At 40.3% G+C, this 21,483-nt stretch overlaps 1 long non-coding RNA gene across 1 annotated transcript; it reads left to right on the top strand.

The window, feature by feature from the left end:
* The first annotated feature begins 14,189 nt into the window (after positions 1-14,189).
* On the top strand, positions 14,190-19,606 carry LOC116910874. The gene is made up of 4 exons (XR_004389288.1): positions 14,190-14,331; positions 15,567-15,639; positions 16,031-16,117; positions 19,524-19,606. It is a non-coding gene; the product is annotated as an uncharacterized LOC116910874 (long non-coding RNA).
* Positions 19,607-21,483: the final 1,877 nt, after the last annotated feature.

Below are 21,483 nucleotides of genomic sequence, written 5' to 3'. Positions count from 1 at the left end.
AAAATAAAAAAGTAATATCTCGGAAGGAGAAAGGTAGACATGGAAAAAAGGTACTTTTTCCAGTAATTATTTTTTCCAATAATAATTACAATTTTGTTTATCCTCTTTAGGAGAGACCAGAAGAAGACAGACTAAAGAGGAGACTGAGAAATTACATGCTGGATTAGAGACCATAGAACAGAGGTTAGAGTATAAATACACAATAGCCTCAAAATGGAAAACAGGAAGGATAGCTGTGGGGGAAGAGACTCTGCTCTTGTTTCAACAGGAAGAGAAAAAGCTTTAGATTCCTTTCAAGTTGACAAAAGTCAGATATGACAGAGGGAGACCCCCTGAAGATCTTGAGTACAGACAAGAAAACAATCATGAAAACCAATAAAACAGGTAACGTGTATGCTGGTCCTCCTACATGCAAACAGCTCTGAGACTGGCAGAGACATGAGAATGTCTCCAGCTAGAACTTGAATAAATCTCATTAGCTGCAGAATCCTCAGGACTTGTCAGGCCATCCTTCATAAAGCATAGATGAAAATATGTATTACAGTTGAGTACACACACACAATCCAAAGCAACTCATAAAGAAAGGTTTTCACCTGCTCTAACAAAGAGCAAAGTATCATCCTTAACTGATTTGTGCAGACTGCATATTCCACATTTATGTTCATGCAAAAAAGTACAATGCCTTTGAAAGTGTGTATGTTCACAGAGGAAACAACCAGAAAAGCACCCCTGACAAGAAACACCCTGAGGATTCTGAAAAGGATGCTGAGACACTGAGACATTTTATTCCAGCATCCTGCCTGATCCAAACTCAGATCAGAACCTGCCTTAATAGCTGTTTCATCAAAGTCTATTTCCAGGACAGCGTCAAGGAAAGCTGCCAACCCCATTTGGTGCAGCCTTTCTGATTGTTCCAGTCGGGACTTCATTTAAGCCTGCGTTTTCACAGCATGCAGAGACTGGACAACAAATGCTACAGCTAGCTTTCTTAAGACTATTACCCCAATTTGGAGTAGGGGTGCAAAGGAAAAATGACACCATAAATAAGCAGGAAGCAATTTTAGGAGAGCAACTCCCACATTCCCAAGAGTTGGGGTAGATGATTTTTGGTCATCCACAGGATAGTGGATGGTTGTTGTCACTAAAGGGGGGGTTGTTTGGAGTTTGTTAATGATCTCGGATCAGGGAGAAAAGAAAATATAAGCAGTTAGACTCATGGATTTCTCTCTTTCTTTCTCTCCCCTTTATCCTTCTGTCTCTCTTATCTAAGTTTTCGGGAAGGAAAGAGAAGGGATGAAGAGAGAAAAGGGCGATATAGAATAAGAATAATAGGAATGAACAGTCGATTGCTGAGTCCACTATTAAAGTATGGAACTGTTACAAACCAAAAACCCCACATTGGTACATCTTTGTGTACTGATGCGAAATCGAGGTTATATTTTGCTACAACAGACTGCTTGAGGTATTGTACTTAGGTGATTTTTTTAAATTCAATATTAAATTCCAGGCCTTTTTAATTTTATTTTTCTTGGATATTTTGTGTATTTGCATTTCAAATGTTATCCCCTTTTCCCCCCTCTCCCATGCCCCCTCGCCCTGCTTCTATGAGGATGCTCCCAATCCCTCATCCCACCCACTCCCACATCAATGCCCTGGCATTCCCCTATATGGGGGAAACCGAGCCTTCACAGGACCAAGGGCTTCTCCTCCTATCAATGCTGGACAATGCCATCCTTAGCTACATATGCAACCGGAGCCATGGGTCCCTCCATGTGTACTCATTGGTTGGTGGTTTAGTCCCTGGGAGCTCTGGTTGACACTGTTGTTCTTCCTAAAAATTCCAGTTCTTTTAAAAGCTTCTATTACAAACTGTTTAGGATAACTAAATGATGCAAGTTAAACTTATGGTCATGTCAGATAGAAGTTAATTACAGAAATATGCTTCCAAGGTTGAACAGAGAGTAAATAGCTAGTAACAAGCAACACTTGTCAATTCAGATATACTAGATAAATAGTCTTCAAAAGCCTGGAACCTACAGAAAAATGGCACTTTAAGATGTTTTATTATTTTAAGGCCTTATTGACTATGAGACATGTCAGCTCCTGGCAGCTCCTATTTCTACCTCAAAGAAGATGATAAGCATCAAAGAATATCCTTATGTGGTCTCCTTCAAATGTGGCAGGCTGCCACTGGGCAAGAAACTGCTCTTGCTTCTACTGCAGACAGAATGCTGTCCAAAGTTGACAAACGGGGTACAGAGAAGTCAACTGCTGAGCTTTGCAAGAACAAAGTAGGCAAAACCTGCATAAATTCTTGCTTTACAGAAAAAATCTGTCAGATATACTGGGCCAGAAGGCTGAAGATAGATGCTCCAATGTCATAGAGGAAATTTGGGGAACTGTACAGACACCCAACCATCTCTGTCATTTCTCTGGTTTGGAAGCTGCTTACCTGCACTCCCTACATTCTCAGATAATATGTGTTCATTCTCAAATCTCTCATTCGGTTGAAGACTAGATAGTATTAGTCTCACAATAAAAACTTGAGTTGTTTAGGATTTAAGAAAATATTTTTAGGTATAAAAAGATGTTTTTAGATTGTTTTGAGTTCCTGTCCTGACTTCCTTCAAGGCTGGACCAAAATGTGGAAGTGAAAGCCAAATAAACCCTTCCCTCCCAGCTTGCATTTCTGGTCACGGTGTTTCACTGGAACAATAGAAACCCTAAGACAACAGCTTAAAGGAAGAAAGATGTATTTTGCTCAGGTTTTCAGAGCTACAGTGTCTGATTGCATAGTTGCATTATTTGTATTTTCCATAGCAAGGTGACAGAAGGGCCAGGTGGAAGGCAGCTTTTTATACCATAACAAGTGAGGAAGCAGACGAGAAAAGATTAAACCACCCAAAAATGTGGTCAAGTTCTGGATCCAGGCATGTCACCTGCCTGAGTCAGTGCTGTCACTTCCTTCTTCAGCTCCTGGTCTTACTGAGTGCTCCTTATGCATAGACCTGGTACCTCTTTTATGAAGGAGAAGTCAAGGAGACTGGCACATACCATGGCCAAAAATTAATTAACTCACAAGGAAGGCATCAAGACTAAGAAGAACAAACATATTAGTTGGAAGGTGGCAGAGCAGGACAATTATAGGAGGTAATTGAAGACTAAGGGGGATACACTACTTAATAAAGTAATAAAAGCTTGGGGTGGAGGATAGGATTTCTCAGTTAAGTAAATAAGATTCAGATTTGAAGGTAACCAATCAGTGAACGTGTACACTGGATGGAAATGGGCAATGAGAACACAATTGATATGTTCCACGGTAAGTAGAAGATAGCTATTTAAAATAAAGACTACTACTTTGAGTCTCCAGAAAGGTTTTATAGATCAAGAATGTGAAAACTACAATTTGTTTCTATCATACCCTAAGATCTATATCTGGTTCTCTCTATTTGGTTTTTTCATTTTTACCCTTCCTGTTTCTTTATAGTATATAAAGTAACTGGTATATGTGTATCAAATATATATATATATATATATGTGTGTGTGTGTGTGTGTGTGTGTGATATGTTATATGTATATGTGATATGTGTGTGTATATGTGTGTATATATATATACACACACACATCGATGAGTTTCATTGATTCTTTGGGACTCCTCATGACTGGTCACCACTCAGGGTTGGATCTGCTATGTAGAAGCCAAACCTTCAACAAATGAACCTTTGCAGGAACACCACATGTCCAAACACATATCATAGACATGTGCTTATTCTACATTTCCACTCCTACCTAATGCTTAACAGACCCTAGATCCTACACCATACTTCCAATCAGTTGCCTAGAATAACTATTTGAATATTGGTATTCTCAAGCAACACAAGCAACTTTTACACTCAGAAAATTTTAAGAACTCCCTGACATGGTAAATTGATGGGCCAAAAGCTAAACATTTCTAGATTTTGGTTTGACTTTTCTGCCCATTTAACCTTACTTCCTGATACCAACGAGAAGCATTTGGTACTGGGTTTTCTTGTCAGTTTTCCACAATAAGTAGATGGAACATCGCACCTTGCATGCAGCTGCTTTCTCTCCCCCTAAATGTTACCTATTCTCCAAGGTAAAGATGAAGTTTCAGCTTTGTGAAAATTTTCCTAAATGAACATCTGTTTTACACTCCAACAAAATGATCAACAATGACTGCTATGACTTTTTGTGCTTACTTTTAAGAGTAACTAGAATTGTCTAGATACAAAGGGCCTGGTCCGAATAATATGTGGGTTTTGATGGAGTAATGAACTCATGAATTCTCCAGGAAGTATGTATGCAATAACAAATGGTTTCAGTTAAGCCTGCCAAACTCATTTGCAAAAGAAAATAAATTCGTGAGCCTACCTAATGTTTCCCCTTGACTCTATATGCCTGCCTCACAAGTTTAGAAAGCACTAAAGCATGTGGGTCTTGAATAAGGTCTAAATGTTTGGGTTTCTCAAATCTCAAGTTCATCTGTTGTTTATATAGTTTAAAAAGTTCACTGAGCCATATGCGAACTTCCTAGGGAACAAGGGTAAATAAAAAAGTGTGTTTATTTAGCTTGAGTATATCTTAGCGATGTAAAGATGTCACATCATAATCCAAATAATAAAAAACGAAATATTCCAAAAAAGAGTAAAAAGAAGCTATTTCCTGGTGACTGCTTTTGGAGTTGGGGCAAGCCCAGAGTGGTAGCTGTTGTTTTGTTTTGTTTTAACTTTTTGTGTTGGTGTTTAATTCACTTGGAGCTTCCAATCACTTAGGCCTATTGCCAGCCCTATTTTGAATCACTCTCGCAGTCTTAAGCTTCAGAATGCAATCTCAGGTAATCAACAATGACAGCATTTTGAGACCGTGCCACTGAGCACTGTTGAAAATACTACATTTACTGGAGCTTAGTGTAGTCTGGCAAAGGCAAGATAACAAGCTTTGGCTCGGAAAGAGTGGTATTTTTTCCCATTGATGAGGAAGCTTGAGATATTGATCGACATTTGGCACAGAGCCTCATGGAGGGTAGCTCTCATAGAAGTAGACATTAATCACTGGAACATAAATGTCAGGACTGCAAGTTCTACTTCTTTCTAATGTTTTCAATTTGTTTCAGGTTCCAGAGACTCATAAATTCTGAAAGATTTCATAAAAATACAGCTAAAACCATCAACATTTTAAGGGTAATGTAATGTAACCATGTAACCATTTTAGAAATAATTTTGATCATGACTCATTTGAAGGAAGTGATGGTTTTGTGAAGAAGAAGAAGAAGAAGAAGAAGAAGAAGAAGAAGAAGAAGAAGAAGAAGAAGAAGAAGAAGAAGAAGAAGAAGAAGAAGAAGAAGAAGAGAAGAAGGAAGGAAGGAAGGAAGAACGGAAGAAAGAAAGAAAGAAAGAAAGAAAGAAAGAAAGAAAGAAAGAAAGAAGGAAGGAAGGAAGGAAAGAAAGCGAGCAAGCTTGTGAATATCCCACAGTATCAAACAATGCTAAATGCTAAGCTGCTCTTTGGACTGATGCGTTTATCATAACGTCACTGAGCACTTAGCTCATGACTGTGCATTTGGGGTTCCAGGATGCTTCTAAATTTGATCCTGACTGAATGAACTATTGTTTATATCCAGTCAAGCATGGCTGGGAAATGTTAGGTATGGCAGCTGCATGTTTCAGTCCATTGGTGTAAGGGGGGGAAGCAAACTAAATTTTCCAGAGGAGAGGAGCTATGCTAATAAAGTATGACTGATCTAGTTTTTCCCCCTCAACAGAGAATTTGGTGACAATAGAGAAGCATCTGTTCAGGCCATTTTAGTTGGATTACTGGGTATTCACATGAATCTTCCATCAAATGTGTGCTTTGCAATATAGTCTTGTTAACTATAGTTTGTTTCCTCATCCAAACAAACATTTTCCGTTTCTATGAACTCTAAAATTACCTATTTTTCATCTTACGAATTTTGCTCTTGATGTTAAGCCTATAGCCTTGTCTAGCCATAGGTCCTAAAAATTTTCTCAAATTTTTATATTAAAGTTTTACATAAAACTTAATTCCTTACATTTAATAAGATGAGTCATTTGTATTAATTTTTACCTAAAGTGTGAAATGTTATGATTGTTGTTTTGCCTATAGCTGTTTGGTTATCTAGGCAATATTTCTCTTTAAAATCTCTCCTTACCTTCTAGTCTCCCAGAAGCAAGGCAGCACTCAGAACAGCAATCCCTAGTGAAGCAAGAAATAGTTAAAGGAGGAAAAATGGTTACAATTGGATGTTGTAAAAGAGATGCAGACCCAAACCAGCAAGAAATAGAACTGGCCAGAAAGATGCTCAAGAAGGAGTATGAAAGAAGCAAGATGCCCTGTGTGTTTCTGTGCTAACAACTGCCAGATCCTAGGGCTTGGAGGCATGACCTTGCCTTTGAACTGTTGAGTTTAGACTTTGGAGTAAAACAGAAAATGGAGCTAAGTAATCACTTAGAAGAAACAACTAATCAGATGCCTGCTACGTTTAAACAAGTGGAAAATATTTAGAACAGGATGGGTGTAGCCACCAACTGCTGATTAGGACAAGTAATGTGACTTAATTGGGTTTCTATTGCCTGGATAAAACACCAAGACCAAGAGCATCCTGGAGAGGAAAGGGTTTACTTCATCTTTCACTTTATAGTCCGTCATCCAGGTAATCTAGGCAGGGAGCTAGAGTCAAGATCTGATACAGAAGCCATGGAAGATCTTTGCTGGCTTGCTCAGGCTGGTTTTTTTTTTTTTTTTTTCCTGTCTAAGTGTTTATTAAATGATATTTGTTCTTTTTTTTCTCTCTTCTTTTTTTATTGGATATTTTCTTTATTTACATTTCAAATGTAATCCTTTTTCCCAGTTTCCCCTCTGGAAACCCCCATCCCATCCTCTCTCTCCCTGCTTCTATAAGGGTGTTTCCCACACATCCTCCCACTCCCACCTCCCCACCCTGGCATTCCCCTACATTGAGGCATCAAGCCTTCACAGAACTAAGGGCCTCTCCTCCAGTTGATGCCCAACAAGGCCATCCTCTGCTATGTATGCATGCGGATGGAGCCATGGATCCCTCCCTGTGTACTCTTTGGTTGGTCGTTTAGTGCCTGGGAGCTATAGGGTGTCCGGTTGCTTGATATTGTTGTTCTTCCTATGGAGTTACAAACCTTCTACCTCAGTCCTTTCTCTAATTCCTCCATTTGGAACCCTATTCTCAGTCCACTGGTTGGCTCTGTATTTGTCAGGCTTTGGCAGAGCCTCTCAGGAGACAGCTAAATCAGGCTCCTGTCAGCATGCACTTCTTGGCATCAGCAATAGTGTCTGGGTTTGGTGGCTGTATATGAGATAGATCCCCAGGTGGGGCAGTCTCTGGATGGCCTTTCCTTCCATCTTTGCTTTCTTATAGTACTCAGGACCCAGGGGTACACTATCCACAGAGAGCTGAGACCTCTCATATCAATCATCAATCAAGCAAATGCCCACAGGCTTACCCACAAACCAACCTGGTGGGGATATCTTCTCACTTGAGGTTCTCTCTTCCCAAATGACTCTAAAACTGACAAGCTGGGTTTGTCAAGTTTGACAAAAAACTAGCTGACATAAAACTAGGCACTGCATAACTGTTCAAATTAATCCATAGGGGAAGATCAAGAGTCTGAAGCTCGAAGACAGCATGCTCACCAGGCAGTGGAAACATTCTGGGTTAAAGCTTTTGAAACAGTAAAGAGAATAGTTAGGGAACAAGTATCACGGGAAAGGATCCCCATAACTCATAGCCCAGATGCAAAGCACAAATTTCAGAAGAAACTTTCAAAGTAGAAGATCCTGAGGAGAAGTCACCCTTTACAGGAACAGACAGGTTTAGCCGCTACTCCCTGCAGGGGTGTCGGCTATACCAGAAACATGGCAGCCTAGCAAAAAAAATATATGTGAAGTCTGCAAGTAACCCTTCAGTGATACTACAAAGAAGTGCCCCTCATGCAAGCATCAGGCCTGAGGATTTGCAGTCCCTGTTACAGCAGCTGGTGAAGCAATATTCTACCAGCCCATCCTAAGACGCAAGTTCAAGATCTGAACCAAAGCATTCACAATGGGCTATTCTCTACTTATGTTAGAGGTCAGGATCCTCCAAGATTCCATCCTTAAAATCAAAGAAACAAAGAAAGCAGAGATGGCTTAAATAAACCATCCGCATGAGGAAAGATAAGGTGCTCTGGGAATTTTGCTCATTCTCCATACTAACTGTATAATTTCACTCTTCTAATGCTTCTTTTTCTAAATTAACAGAAAGGAAGGAAAGAAGGGAGGAAGGGAAGAAAGGAAGAAAGGAAGAAAGGAAGGAAGGAAGGAAGGAAGGAAGGAAGGAAGGAAGAAAGGAAGGAAGAAAGGAAGGAAGAAAGGAAGGAAGGAAGGAAGGAAGGAAAAATCAGTTCTTTCCCCTTTTCCTCCAGACATGTTCATAAAAACTTGTAGAGGTAAAGGGATGTTTTTTCCAAAACTAATTACAGAAAATAGTCTTATGTATTCAGTGACAACCAAAAAGGATAAACACACACACACACACACACACACACACACACACACACACACAGAGACAGAGACAGAGACAGAGACAGAGACAGAGACAGACAGACAGACAGACAGACAATCAAATCATCTTCAATTTGCTGAATGGATACACACTGGAGGAAACTCTGAAAGCAAATCATATTGAGAGATGCATTTAGCACGGAGGAGCTACGGTAAGAATCCCAGTGGACCTTCAGGTTAGACCTCATAAAAATAGAAAGAAAGCGCAATGAAGTAGTTAATGTGTTGCAAGAATTAGAAACCCCTTCACACCGCTGTCTCTATCCAATAAAACTTATTCTTCCTACATGAAAACAAAGTAAAAACCTTATCAGGCAATTAAAACATGGACAGAATTTGTGTCTAAACAGTCCTAGTGGGTATGGAGTGTTAGCATACGCTTTTCAGAGAGAAGGTGAATGATGTAAATCCAAAGCTCAAGGCCCAGAAATGACCACAGAAGAGGAACCAATGAAGATAAAGTAAAATTGTTTATTGTTCTTATTCTTAACTGGTCTGAACGATAAGTGCTTCCTTACAGTAATCACAGCAACCACGGTGGGATGATTATAGTTTATGGAGAAATGAAAGGAACGCCGGTGTTGCTGTTGGGGACAGAAGCAAGACACTAGGAACTCCTCCCTAACTTGGGCACACTGTATATAAATAGTGTGTTCATGCTTGATGCATCAATGGTAATTGCTTTAGATGCTTTGTAAATGCATGTTAGAAGTATAAGGGTGAAGTTACCTGTTTCCAAAAGAGAATAATGAACCATAAAGGAGGAGAGGGAGGAGGATCTTCTAACGTTCATTTAAAACTACAGAAAACCGAAAGAGAAATAAAGCAACAAGCACAGGTCATGATCAGGAGACAGCCGTGAGTGGGGAAGGCAGTGTTGACGTAAAAAATGTATCTCTCACCTCTAAGGGGATAGGAGGTAGTGTATCCTGGAGCCAAATATGAGTGGCCATGGCGAGGAACACAGATTTAAGTGACCTCAAACTTCATGTTCCATTTGTCTGTCCACTGACGTTTTACATCTTACTGACGTAAGAAAGTCATAAGTCAATCAAGCACTTTTCAGATGCGTTGGTGGGAACTTCAGAGGCGTGAGTTACAGCAAAGCTGAGACATCACTTTTGTAGGCTTCTGAGGCTCTCTGATGGGATTCTTTGCACTTTTGTTTGTGGAAGTTCTTCATGTGCTAAGTTAGTACTGAGTTTCACACAGTTTCACCTGATAGTCAGAAGAACCTTATATCAGATACGGAGGCGGGTCTGGAATGGCAACTAAGGGGCTGAATGTTAGTGCAAGACAAATGGTAGGTAAGCTCTCGACCTGCAACATTCCAACCTCCCCACAAACACTGACGTTCTACTTGGTTCAATCAGCCTCGCAGAAGGTTAAGTTTCTGTAAACTTTTGTTCAACAGAGGGAAACTCACCTTAAGTATTAAGAAGTCTATTATCAATAACCCGAAATTCCATTCTGAGAAATCATAAAAGCTGAAGCTGAAATAGCAGGTGAAGGGAAGAAACAGCAAAGATCAGAATAGGGCTCATTGAGGCGGAAAAGTGACCAAGCAGCATTAAGGTACAAAAAAAGCTTGCTCTGAGATCAGCAAACTGGATGTGCTGCAAATTAGCTGCATAGAGGGATAAAGGTGACTATATGTGTCAGCTACTAGCCACACATACCTACAGATAGGAATCCAAAGATTCAACAACATACAGGCAATAGACTCTTTCTTAAAATTCACAAACTACCTAAGTTCCCTCAAGAAGAAATAATCTCAAGTCTTGCATGTGTGAAAAACTGATTTCATATGCAAAAATCACTTCCACACCTAAGCTACAGATCTGACTGGGCCTCTGGCAAGTCGCATCAAACGTCAAGGAGGAAATAATAGCAAATTTGCATAAAGTCTTTCGGGCGTTTTCATTTTGACTTTCAAATGCATATAACTTAGGCGATGCTCTGACACTGTGTGAGGCTTTTCCCTCACAGGGACAAACAGCTGAAGGTAACCATTTCAAAGAGGAAAGATTTCGGTTTGCTCAGTGGGAGAGAACTTAGCTTGTCATCCTTGACAGCATTGCCTCAGGGTCTGTGGTGAGTCAAAGTGTCAAGGTAGGTGCTTCAGGGTCTGTGGATAAAACAGGAAGGTGTGGTAAAGAGCACTATAGAGCAAAGCAGCTCTTGTCTCCTAGGAGTTAGGAAGGAGAAAGTGACAGGAAAAGGCCATAGACAAGAGGCTTCTTTCCATGTCACACACACAATAACCTACTTCCTCCAACTAGGCTCCGTCTTCCACACTTCCTTCAGCCCACCACTAGGCTATTCAGACTTTCCCTTAAGGACCTACTCATTTCTCCAAAGTCCCATTTCTGAACACTGTTTGCATTGGGGCCCAATCCTTTAATTTACTTCAGTTCCTGTTGTGGTTTGCCTTGAAATTTTCTCTGAATTTGTTAAATAAAGGCAAGAGCGTGAGATTTGGACAGAGGGAAAAGTCGGGAGTGAGAGGGGGATTAGATTCAGAGACTAGGGTTAGAGAGGACAGTTGGCGATAGTTGAGCCAGTGGAACCTGAGCAGGGGGGAAAAGGATGGGACAGTTGAAAGAGTGAGAGAGAAGAGAAGGAAGCTAGGAGGAAAAGGGGACAGTTTAGAGATACGATGGGGAACTGAGAAGAGTTAGAGGAATCAGGGGAGGAGAAAGAGAAGAAGCGAGGAGAGAGTCGTCGTGGCAGAAGAAGAAGCTGGAGACTTGGCAAATAAAAGGTGCAAGGGATGAGGGATTTGGGAACTAGGAATAGGACAGTGTAGGGTGGATCTGCCAAATCTAGACGCTGGATTGTTTTCACATTAATTGAGTTGCGTTTTCTTTTATGTAAGAGTCTGAGTGTAAGAAAGTGTGTGGCTGGGCTGTGTTTCCGCCAAGATATCTAGCAGATATCTGGGGCACTGAGGTGTAGGACTGAGCAGGGTAAAAGACCAAAAACTTTTATCGTTTCATTTTTTTTATAAATTTACAACAACAAGTTCCAAACATAACAGACAGCAAAACACGAACAAATGCTTTATAAGAGGAAATACGGAGGTGGGCATGGTGGGTGCATGCCTGAGACCTAGCATACAGGTGACAAGGCAGTAGGATGGCAGGTTTGAATAAATGGCCCAGGAGGTGGCTCCTATCTGTAATCCTAGTACTTGGTAGGCTGAAGCAAGGGATCACAGCAAGGTAGAGGCCAATCTGATCTATACAGAGAGTTCCAGACCAGTCTGGGATCAGCCTACAGTAAGACACTAATGAAAGAAAATGTATGAAAAAGGGGAGGAAGGGAGGAAGGGGGAAGTCAGGGAAGGAGAGAGGGAAGCAAGGAGGAAGTGAGTCAGGAAGGCAGGAAGGAAGGAGGAAGGAGGCAGGGAGGAAAACAGGGACATCTCCTTCCTACTCAGATCAAGATAAAGTCAAGGAGATCCACTCTTGCCCTACCTGTGGCTGCTCAAATGAGAAAGGCTAAATAAAAGGTACGCAACTATCTCCTGAAGCTAACATGATATTGTCCATAGAATCTCAAAAAGAGGAGGAGGAGGAGGAGGAGGAGGAGGAGGAGATAGGACAGAGAAGTCAGTCAGTAAAAGGGTTCGGGCTACAGCATCAATGTATATAAGTCAGTTTTACTGATATATCTCAGTACCTTGCAATAAGAAACTATAAAAAAAAAGATTGTGACAGGCAGTATTTTTGAAGATCTAAACACTAAAAACTACTGAGGAAATTAAAGGGGCATAACTGGTTAAAGAATCCATTCCTGTAGAAGGCACAGCCTAGAGTAAGCCTTGGAGACACCATAATTATTGAGCATGAAGGTCTGTCGGCCTTCTTCAACTGAAGGAGGAACAATGCCTGGTCACCTGGAATGCTGGAGTGAGTAGGGTTAAGCCACCTGGTGATCCTTTGCTATTCTATTAGGGGCCAACCTCCACCTGAATTTCCCCAAATCCTGGAAATTGTTTAGGCCCTAATCCTAGTCTGTCTCTCTCTCTCTCTCTCTCTCTCTCTCTCTCTCTCTCTCTCTCTCTCTCCTCTCCTTCCCTCCTCCCCCTTCCCCTCTCTCCCTTATCCCCCATCTCTGTCTGTCTGTCTTTCACTTTCTCTGTTTCTCCTCTGCCTCTCTCTGTTCTTCGGTTCCCTCTCACTCTCTCACTATGTCTTTGTCTCTCTGTGTTTCTCCTCTGTCTCTCTGTGTTTCTCTCTGTCTCTGCCTGTTCTCCCCACCTCTCTCTCTCTCTCTCTCTGTCTGTCTGTCTGTCTGTCTCTCTCTCTGTCTCTCTCTCTGTCTCTCTGTCTCTGTCTCTCTGTCTCTCTCTCTGTCTCTCTCTGTCTCTCTCTGTCTCTCTCTCTCTCTCTCTGTCTCTCTCTCTCTCTCTCTCTCTCTCTCTCTCTCTCCCTCTCTCTCCTCTTAAATTTATTATTTTTCTTGACACTTTGTTTCTGCACTTAAAGACCCACTGCCAGCCCAGCACTTGCTGAACATCAGGAATGATCTTACGCGATAATGAGGTGTCAGTGCAGATTGACTGAAGGAAAAGCTAACACCATCATAGAGAACATGGGAAGGACATTGATAATGTCAGCGGGGGAACCGGGCATATGAGAAATCTCTGTACTTTCAATTTTGTTCTAAACCTAAAACTGCTCTAAAAACTTGAAGTCTTTAAAACAAACAAATAAAGCCCTAATTACCTCGGATATGTTAGTGGACTGCTCTAAATCTCGATTTCTTCACTCATCAGATCAAGGCAATGATGTCTCCCTGAGCAGAATGGACTACATGAACTAACACCGAGTGTCTAGGGCACCCCTTGATTCATAGAACTAACAGGCAAAATAATTAAAGGTATGAGCTGAGATCTGGAGATTTCAGTGAATCACTCAGTCAGTACCTATGTGAGTCTGTCCAGGGAAATCCTCCCTTTCGCCAAGTCCAGCTTACGCTGTTATCCACTGCCACCAAGTGCATTGCAGAAAAGCCCCCACCCCCTCCCCAACATCAGACTGTACTCTCTGTCTCTATCTTGTTCCTTCCCTCTGTCTGTCTCAATTTCTCTCTCATGTCCCCTCCCAGAGCAAGCCTTCCGTTCTCACCAACCCTCCAATAAACCTCGTGCCCTAGATCTGTTGCATGGTCTGTCTCTTAGCGACACACCTTAGCCCTGAACCCGCCAAAGATATTTTTATCCTAGTAGCAACCCCTGAAAAACAGCCAGTGATATGGAGTCTCCCCTTGCCTTGCCTTGCCTTGCCTTGCCTATGACACTGTTCACCTCGGAAATCAGCCAGTGGCATCCGTAAAATTTATTCCGTTGGAGGGATATGCTTTAGTGTCGCTAATCTCTAAGATACTTTAAATTTATAGTGAAATATTTTTTCTGTGGGAAGTTCTAACGTTTTTCTTCTCCTTCCTTCAAAAGTATGTGGTTTTTTTTTTTCAGAATACGAGGAGTGTATAGGAAGTAAACCAAATACATTTCGGAGATAACAAGTGTCCTGATACTGATAAAACAATACTGGGGAGAGGATTTTTGACGGAAGTAAAGGAAGATCTTTGGGGAATACTAGAAAACACCAGTCAATCAGACCAACAGTGAGGAGGGACAAATGACACTTTCCTTCTATCACACTGAGAAATCTCTCCTTCACTTGTATTTTGATGCCCGGAAGAATCATGGTAAGGACCATTGGATAATCGAGCCTCATTCTCAGAAGTCTGTATTTGTTTTTAGACAATTTCTTAAAGAAGTACAGACACACACAAAGAAACTTGCTTTTCTCTTTTTATAATGCAAAGAACATTTTGGCAGGGCACGGTAGCTCTTAGCTGTACAGAGGTTCCCAGCATTTGGAAGGCTGAAGTAGAAGAATTGATGCCAGGTGGAGGCTATCCTAGGCTACACAGTGAGTTTCAAGCCAATCTGGGCTACACAATAATAAGATAAATATTTTATGTATAGTTTATGTTCAGATATTAACCAAATCTCATAGTGGTAGCTACAAGAAAAAGTTCTACTAAAATAGTTATTTTATACTTCATTGCTTCTGAATGTAACAGACATTATCTGTTTCTTAGTTTCCATGAATAACTCTTATTATTTTAAAGTCTGTAAGAGCTTTCAATCAAATATTTTATTTGCCAGATGAATTGAATGAGGTAAAAATATGAACTAATTCCAGGACTTACTATGTGTGAATAGTTATAGCTTAGTAAACTCATTTTCAGGTAAAAATATCCTTTGTGGAAAATATAGGTAATCCCCATAGCCTAAGGTGCATCACAATTTAGCAAAATACAGTTTTGAGAATATTTCAGGCCAGTTTTCTTTCAGGTGCAAGTCAGAAAACTAACTTGATCCTTCCTTAATGGTTGAGGGACCAGGGGGCTTATTTCATGAGGGTGGTGGCTGTGCACCTGCTAGAATCTCAGATTCTTTCTGCAAAGTTCCTTGTGCAATTGGAGATACAACCTCAGAAGAGAGGCTGACTCTTAGAGAGTTCATGTATTAGAACAGTTAAGCAAGCGAGCCCCAAAAAGGACCTAATATGAGCAGCTTAGGGCACATGTGAACTGTTTAGTTCAACTAGAGCACGACGATAGAACTGCCAGTCTACACAAAATGGCATCTGCACAGGAAGGGCCAAAATGTGTTAAGGGAATCTAAACTGGGTAAGGACGCTAGAGGAAAACCGCCCATAATGCTTTGAACTCACCAAACACTTTCATATAGACGAGAGTGCAAGTTGCAATCTTACCTACATATAAAAGAAGTGAGACAGGAAGTCTAAATGGAAACCTTCTGAGATCTCCATTATCGCTTTGTCATAGTCTTAGTGGTTTATGCCTGTGTACTTCTAGTAGTTTCTGTACCGTGGATGGGTCCGAGACTTAGTTCTCAAACTGTCTTGCAGGGTGCTTCTTGGATCTATTAACTAATCTCAGAAAGCCAAGGAAAATGAACTATATGATGACTGAGGTTGACAAGTAAGTGTCATATTTATTTGAAAACTCCCATTATATTTAAATATTCACCGACATTTTATAATATGCTCTGTGACTTTCCTACTGAAGTTTAGGATACAGGCTTAATTTAGGATGTTGTTACATCAAGGCTGAGGTTGTAGTATGTGACAGACCAGTTGCCTACCATATACAAAGTCCTAGGTCTAACCTCCTACACCCCAGGAAATTAAAATGAAGTACACACACTCACAACTAAACCATGACCACTCAAGAGAATGTGCCCTGTATGTTTGGTTTTAAATAATTCAGAATAAATACCAAGAAGCCTTTCCACATTAATAACTTGCTACCATGAGAAATAGGTCATTATGGAGAAAGTATGTCTTGATTTCTTAGCTGTGGTTTATTTTAGAAGCAACTTTAAGTCACCAAGAGGCAAAATGCCAAGTGGCACATGAGGAACAACCAGCTCCTTGCCAGAGGTGGAAACTGTCCAAAGGTGAGTGAAGGTGACCAGGATGGAAAGAGCTCTTTCATTCAGAGGGCAGGCTGTTGCTTTGCTGTTGTTCTGTTTTGTCTCTTTGTCCTTTTGAGACTCCAGAACTCAGCTTGTTTTCCATAGTTGGTTGATTTCCTCGGACTTATGTATTAACCTTTGAGCCCTATAATTGAACCTTGAGACTAGGAAAACTAGAAAGGACCAAACACTGAATTTCTATTGAAAACATTTTCCTATACTTGCAATACATTCTCCTAGTATTTTCAATCTTTCCAAGGACTTTGATTTACATTATTATGTACTAGGGAGATTATAGATTTTAAAATGAACTGCAATATTTTTGAGCAAAAAAAAAAAAGACATGTTATCTGCTGCTTGTTGATCAAATACTCTGTTGACAATCTGAACTTTAACTGCGAAGATTTTGAAATGATGAGAACTAAAACATGAAAGAATTATTTATTACCCAGACTATGTAAGCTTCAAAGGATCCAACTTTCCTACTATCCTTGATAAGACATTCAAATAATCCATCTGAAATCAATGAAGATAACACATATTCTATAACAATATGACACTTATTCCATAGCAGAATGAACTGTTAGGACAAGGAGCAGTTACCATTAAAAAGCCAACAGACCCCTCTGAAGGGGTTTGCAACCCCATAAGAAGAACAACACCCCACCAGAGCTCCCAGGGATTAAACCACCAATCAAAGAATACACATGGAGGGACCCATGGCTCCAGCTGCATATGTAGCAGAGGATGGACTTGTCTGGCATCAATGGGAGGAGAGGCCCTTGGTCCTGTGAAGACTTGATGCCCCAGAATAGGGGAATGCTAGGGTGGTGGTGCAGGAGTGGGTGAATGGGTGAGGGAGCACCCTCGTGGAGACAGAGGCAGGGGGTGGAATAGGGGTTTTCAAAGAGGAAACCAGGAAGGAGGATAACATTTGAAATGTAAATAAATAAAATTAAATAAATTAAATAAATAAGTAAAAAATAGTCAACAGACAACAAAGAGAGGTAAATGCATATTCTGAATTCAGAGTGAATTTTTACAAATAATGACTATTTCAAATGTTTTAACTTAGTCTGTTTCATACTTTGTAAAAGATTCCCTACAAAGAGGACCAAATTTAAAACCAATTATATGAGACATGAATTCACAGCTACTTTTGACTATCTACCAATGTCATGACCTTGGGAATACTCCCTCAAACTCCACTAAAATAGAAATAATGTGATCTATTTTTCTTCATTAATTTATTTATCTACTTTAAACCCCAATCGTGACCCGCATCCCTTCTCTCCTCCCAGTCCCACCCTTATAAATTTGTTCCTCCAATACCCCCGCCCCTTCTCCTTAGAGAATAAGAAGACCTCATTGAGTAGAACTGCACCTTGGGAGATTAAATCCCAGCATATCTTCTCCCACTGAGGCCCAAACAAGTAGTCTAGTTAGGAAAAGGGGATCCAATGGCAGGCAACAGAGTCAGAGACAGCCCCTGCTCCATTTGTTTGGGGACACAAATGAAGACCAAGCTGCAATCTGCTACAAACATGTAGGCTGCATAGGTATAGCCCCTGCATGCTCTTTGGTGGTTCAGTCTCCACAAGCCCCCGTGGGCCCACCTTAGTTGACTCTGTAGGTCTTCTTGTGGTGTCCTTGACCCCTCTGGCTCATTCAATTCTATCCACCAGTCTTCCAAAAGACTCCCAGAACTCTGCCTGATGTTTGGCTGTGGTTCTCTGCATCTGTTTCCATCAGCTACTGGATGAAGCCTCTCAGATAAGAATTAAGCTAAGCTCCAATCTACAAGCATAGCAGAGTATCATTAATAGTTTCAGGGATTGGTTCTCTCTTATGGTGTGTGTCTCAAGTTGGGCCAGTCATTGGTTCACTGTTGCTTTTATCTCTGTTACATCTTTATCCATGTGCATGTAGTAGGTGGGAGAAATTTTGGGTTGAAGGTTTTGTGGGTAGGTTGATGTCCCCCTCTCTCCACAGGAAGTCCAACACAGCTACAGGAGGTGACCACTTAGGTCTCTATATCCCTCTTCTGGTAGGAGTCTCAACTAAGCTCACCCCCCATAGACTCCCCAGAGCCTCCCCCATCCCAAGTCTCCAGCTAGTCCCAGAGATGCAGCCCCCACCCTCATTGATTTCCATTCTTACTCCCAGCCCTCTCTGCCCACACATATCTCGTCCCCATCCTTGTTCAGGCACTCAGATCTACAATCAATAAATGGGACCTCATTTAACTAAAAGGTTTTGCAAGGGTAGAGACACCATCAATAGGGAACATGGCAGCCTACAGAATGGAAAAAGAACATCACCAATCCTACATCCAAATAGGACTAATATTCAAAATATATAAAGACACCAACAAACCAAATCAACCAATTTTTAAAATGGGGTACAGAACTAAATAGAGGATTCTCAAATGTCCTAGAAGCACTCAAAGAAATGTTCAACATCCTTAGTCATCAAGGGAAATACAAATCAGAACAACCCTGAAATTCTATCTTACACTGGTCAAGATTAAACACTCAAGTGGCAGCACATGCTGGTGAGGATGTAGAGCAAGGGGAACATTCCTCCATTGCTGGTGGGAGTGCACACTGGTACAACCACTCTGGACATCAATTTGGTTGATTCTCAGAAAATTGGGACTAGTTCTACCCTAGCTATACAACTCCTGGGTATATACCCAAAAGATGCCCCACTATACCACAGGGACACTTGCTCAACTATGTTCATAAGTAGCTTTATTTGTAATATACAGAAACCAAAAACAACCTATATGCCTCTCAGCTACACAGTGGACTACTATTCTGCTATTAAAAACAAAAAATGGTCATGAAATTTGTAGGCAAATAGATAGAGCTAGAAAATATAATCCTGAGTGGGGTAACCCAGACCCACAAAGACATGCATGATATGCACTCATTTATAAGTAAACATTAGCCATAAAGCACAAGATGCTACAATCCACAGACCCAAAGAAACTAAGAAATACGGAGGGCCCAAAGGACAATGCTTGAATCTCACTCAAAAGGGAAAACAAAATAGTCATCGAAGGTGGATGGATGGAGAGAACCAGGTGGGAGGGAGTGAAGAGATCTATTTTTATAATTAATGAATTTGGGATATGATAGGGACATGGTAATAGTTATAATTATTAATAACATGATACATTAGTTTATGATATGAGGTATAAATTATGCATGAAGAATCACAAATAAATCAACCTGAGAATTCTATATCTGTATTAATAATAAAAGTAAAAACAACACAGATTAAAACATGCCATACATATTGAAATCTTAAATTTTATATTCTGATAATTTCATGTATAAATGTTGGTAGGTAGGTCGTTTAACTTCTGTGCATTCACCAACAGGATAATATAATTTTTCCAGTGAAGCAGAGTTCGTGCTAGAGAACCAACTCAACATTTACCTAGACAGCTGATGTCACCTCCACCCAGTCACGTTAGTCTTCACCAAAGGAAGAGAAAGACATTGTATTGTTCAATAAAAAAATAAAGTAAAAACGATATGTACTGCTTTTTGAGTTTCTGGGCCCAGAAACCCAGACAGGTGATTTTAAGTTCTCTCAGAGGTATCTCACCATGGAGAACATGACAACTGCTCCAGAGAAGAATCCAGTGAGGGACCTGTTTAGTTCTGGAGTAGCCTGCTTTACCTGCCAGTTTCTGGCACTGTATGAAGCCTAAGGATATGAGTAGATCTTCACTTCCTGTCATTTCCAAATATTTCCCTATAAATGTGTGAACGCAGCTCTTGATGTAGGGTGCAGAAAGGGTAGTTTACAATGTGGAATTACATTAACTTGGACCTTTGGTGCATACAGACCTCTGTTGGCATGTGGCTACCATCTTTCCAGAGAATTTGTATGAATTCAATATGTAGGATGTCAATTTTGTCTTGGGCAAGTGTCATGACTATGTTACTTTAGCTGAGAGACCACGGCTGTGCTAATGGGCTCTTTTATATCGCATTTCTCTAGCTCTGTAAAAAAAAAAGTTATACAAGCAGTTAGACTTCAAGTTTCTGGTTCCCAAAAGTACCAGTTAACTATGAACAGCAATAACTTCTTTCCTTTATTCGTATTATGGTTGTTTTGTTATTATTAAGTAGGACACATTACAACTTTTTTTTAATTTGGCAGAAGTGGTGATTTATTAAAATAGTCTAGAAAGAACTCAAGAGTTTGGTTGAAGTATCTGTTCAGCCTGTAGGAGTTCAGTTTTACATACACCATAGTTCCATTATACTGTTAAAATTTTGGCTTTCTCTTTTGTCACAATACTTATGATTAACATAACCATCTACTATGATAGCTTAAAAGAATATATCTATTATTCTTACAAGAAGAACTGGCTTTTATGACTCAAATGCAGCTTCCACAGAATATGTTGTTCATTACAATTCTTTTTCCTCAGCTGATTTTTGTTCCATTCGTTCATGTTGGTTTCTTCCTTGCTTAAGTTGCAAAGCACTCTTTCAGGGAAGAGCCCCTGGCATAATTCCATTGACACAATTATTTGTTCACAGGAAAAAAAACACTAATTTACATTTATATCAACATTTATATTAATGGTAAAACTAGAGTTCAGAATTTTATTAAAATATCCATATAATGGTATTTATCTACTTTACTAAAGTTGCCATTCGGCCAGTTATTTGTTTTAAAATCTGATTATTTAGGAATAATTCAACAAAGTATAACATATTTTAATGGTTCTGTTTTGGGGGCATTTATAACCAAAGTTACATTTAAGAATTCTTGTGACTCAGTGACCTCATTTATCTAAGCCATTCCTGATTCATTCCCTTTAACAAAGAATTGAACCATGGGAAAAGACAGAAGACCAGTCCATGAGAAAAAGAAAAGTGACAGGTTTATCCATTTGGAATAAGAAACCTAAGGCTTGCATCCACTGAAGGAAGGCTGGCTTGAGTATTTTATGGGGCCCTGGGTCATCTAAGGCAACCTCTTGCTCCTACTGTTTCTTCTGGAAATCTTGTGGGAGCAAGAGGCTGCCTTAGCCTTCCCTGCCTACCTGTTTTTCTCTAAGCCCATTTCATCCTACTGTAGAAAAGCCATAGTAAGAGCACTGACTCGGAAAACTACCTCAACGCTGAAAGCCAGAGAAACATGGATAGATGTGATTCATACAAATCACTTTAAGTCATGTGTGCTATCCAATGATGGAAGCTGTGCCCTGTAGGGGTTTAGCCTGCAAAGCAGCCCAGCTAGGAAGCCCCTTTTGTCAAGCTATAGACCCATTTTACTTTCTTATAAAGCAACACACTTTGTTATTACATGCATTCCTA

The sequence above is a fragment of the Rattus rattus genome, chromosome 10, assembly GCF_011064425.1.
Source record: "Rattus rattus isolate New Zealand chromosome 10, Rrattus_CSIRO_v1, whole genome shotgun sequence".
NCBI classification, from domain to species: Eukaryota; Metazoa; Chordata; class Mammalia; order Rodentia; family Muridae; genus Rattus; species Rattus rattus.
Note: the sequence above shows the minus strand (reverse complement) of the source record. Positions and strands in the feature narration are given on the sequence as shown.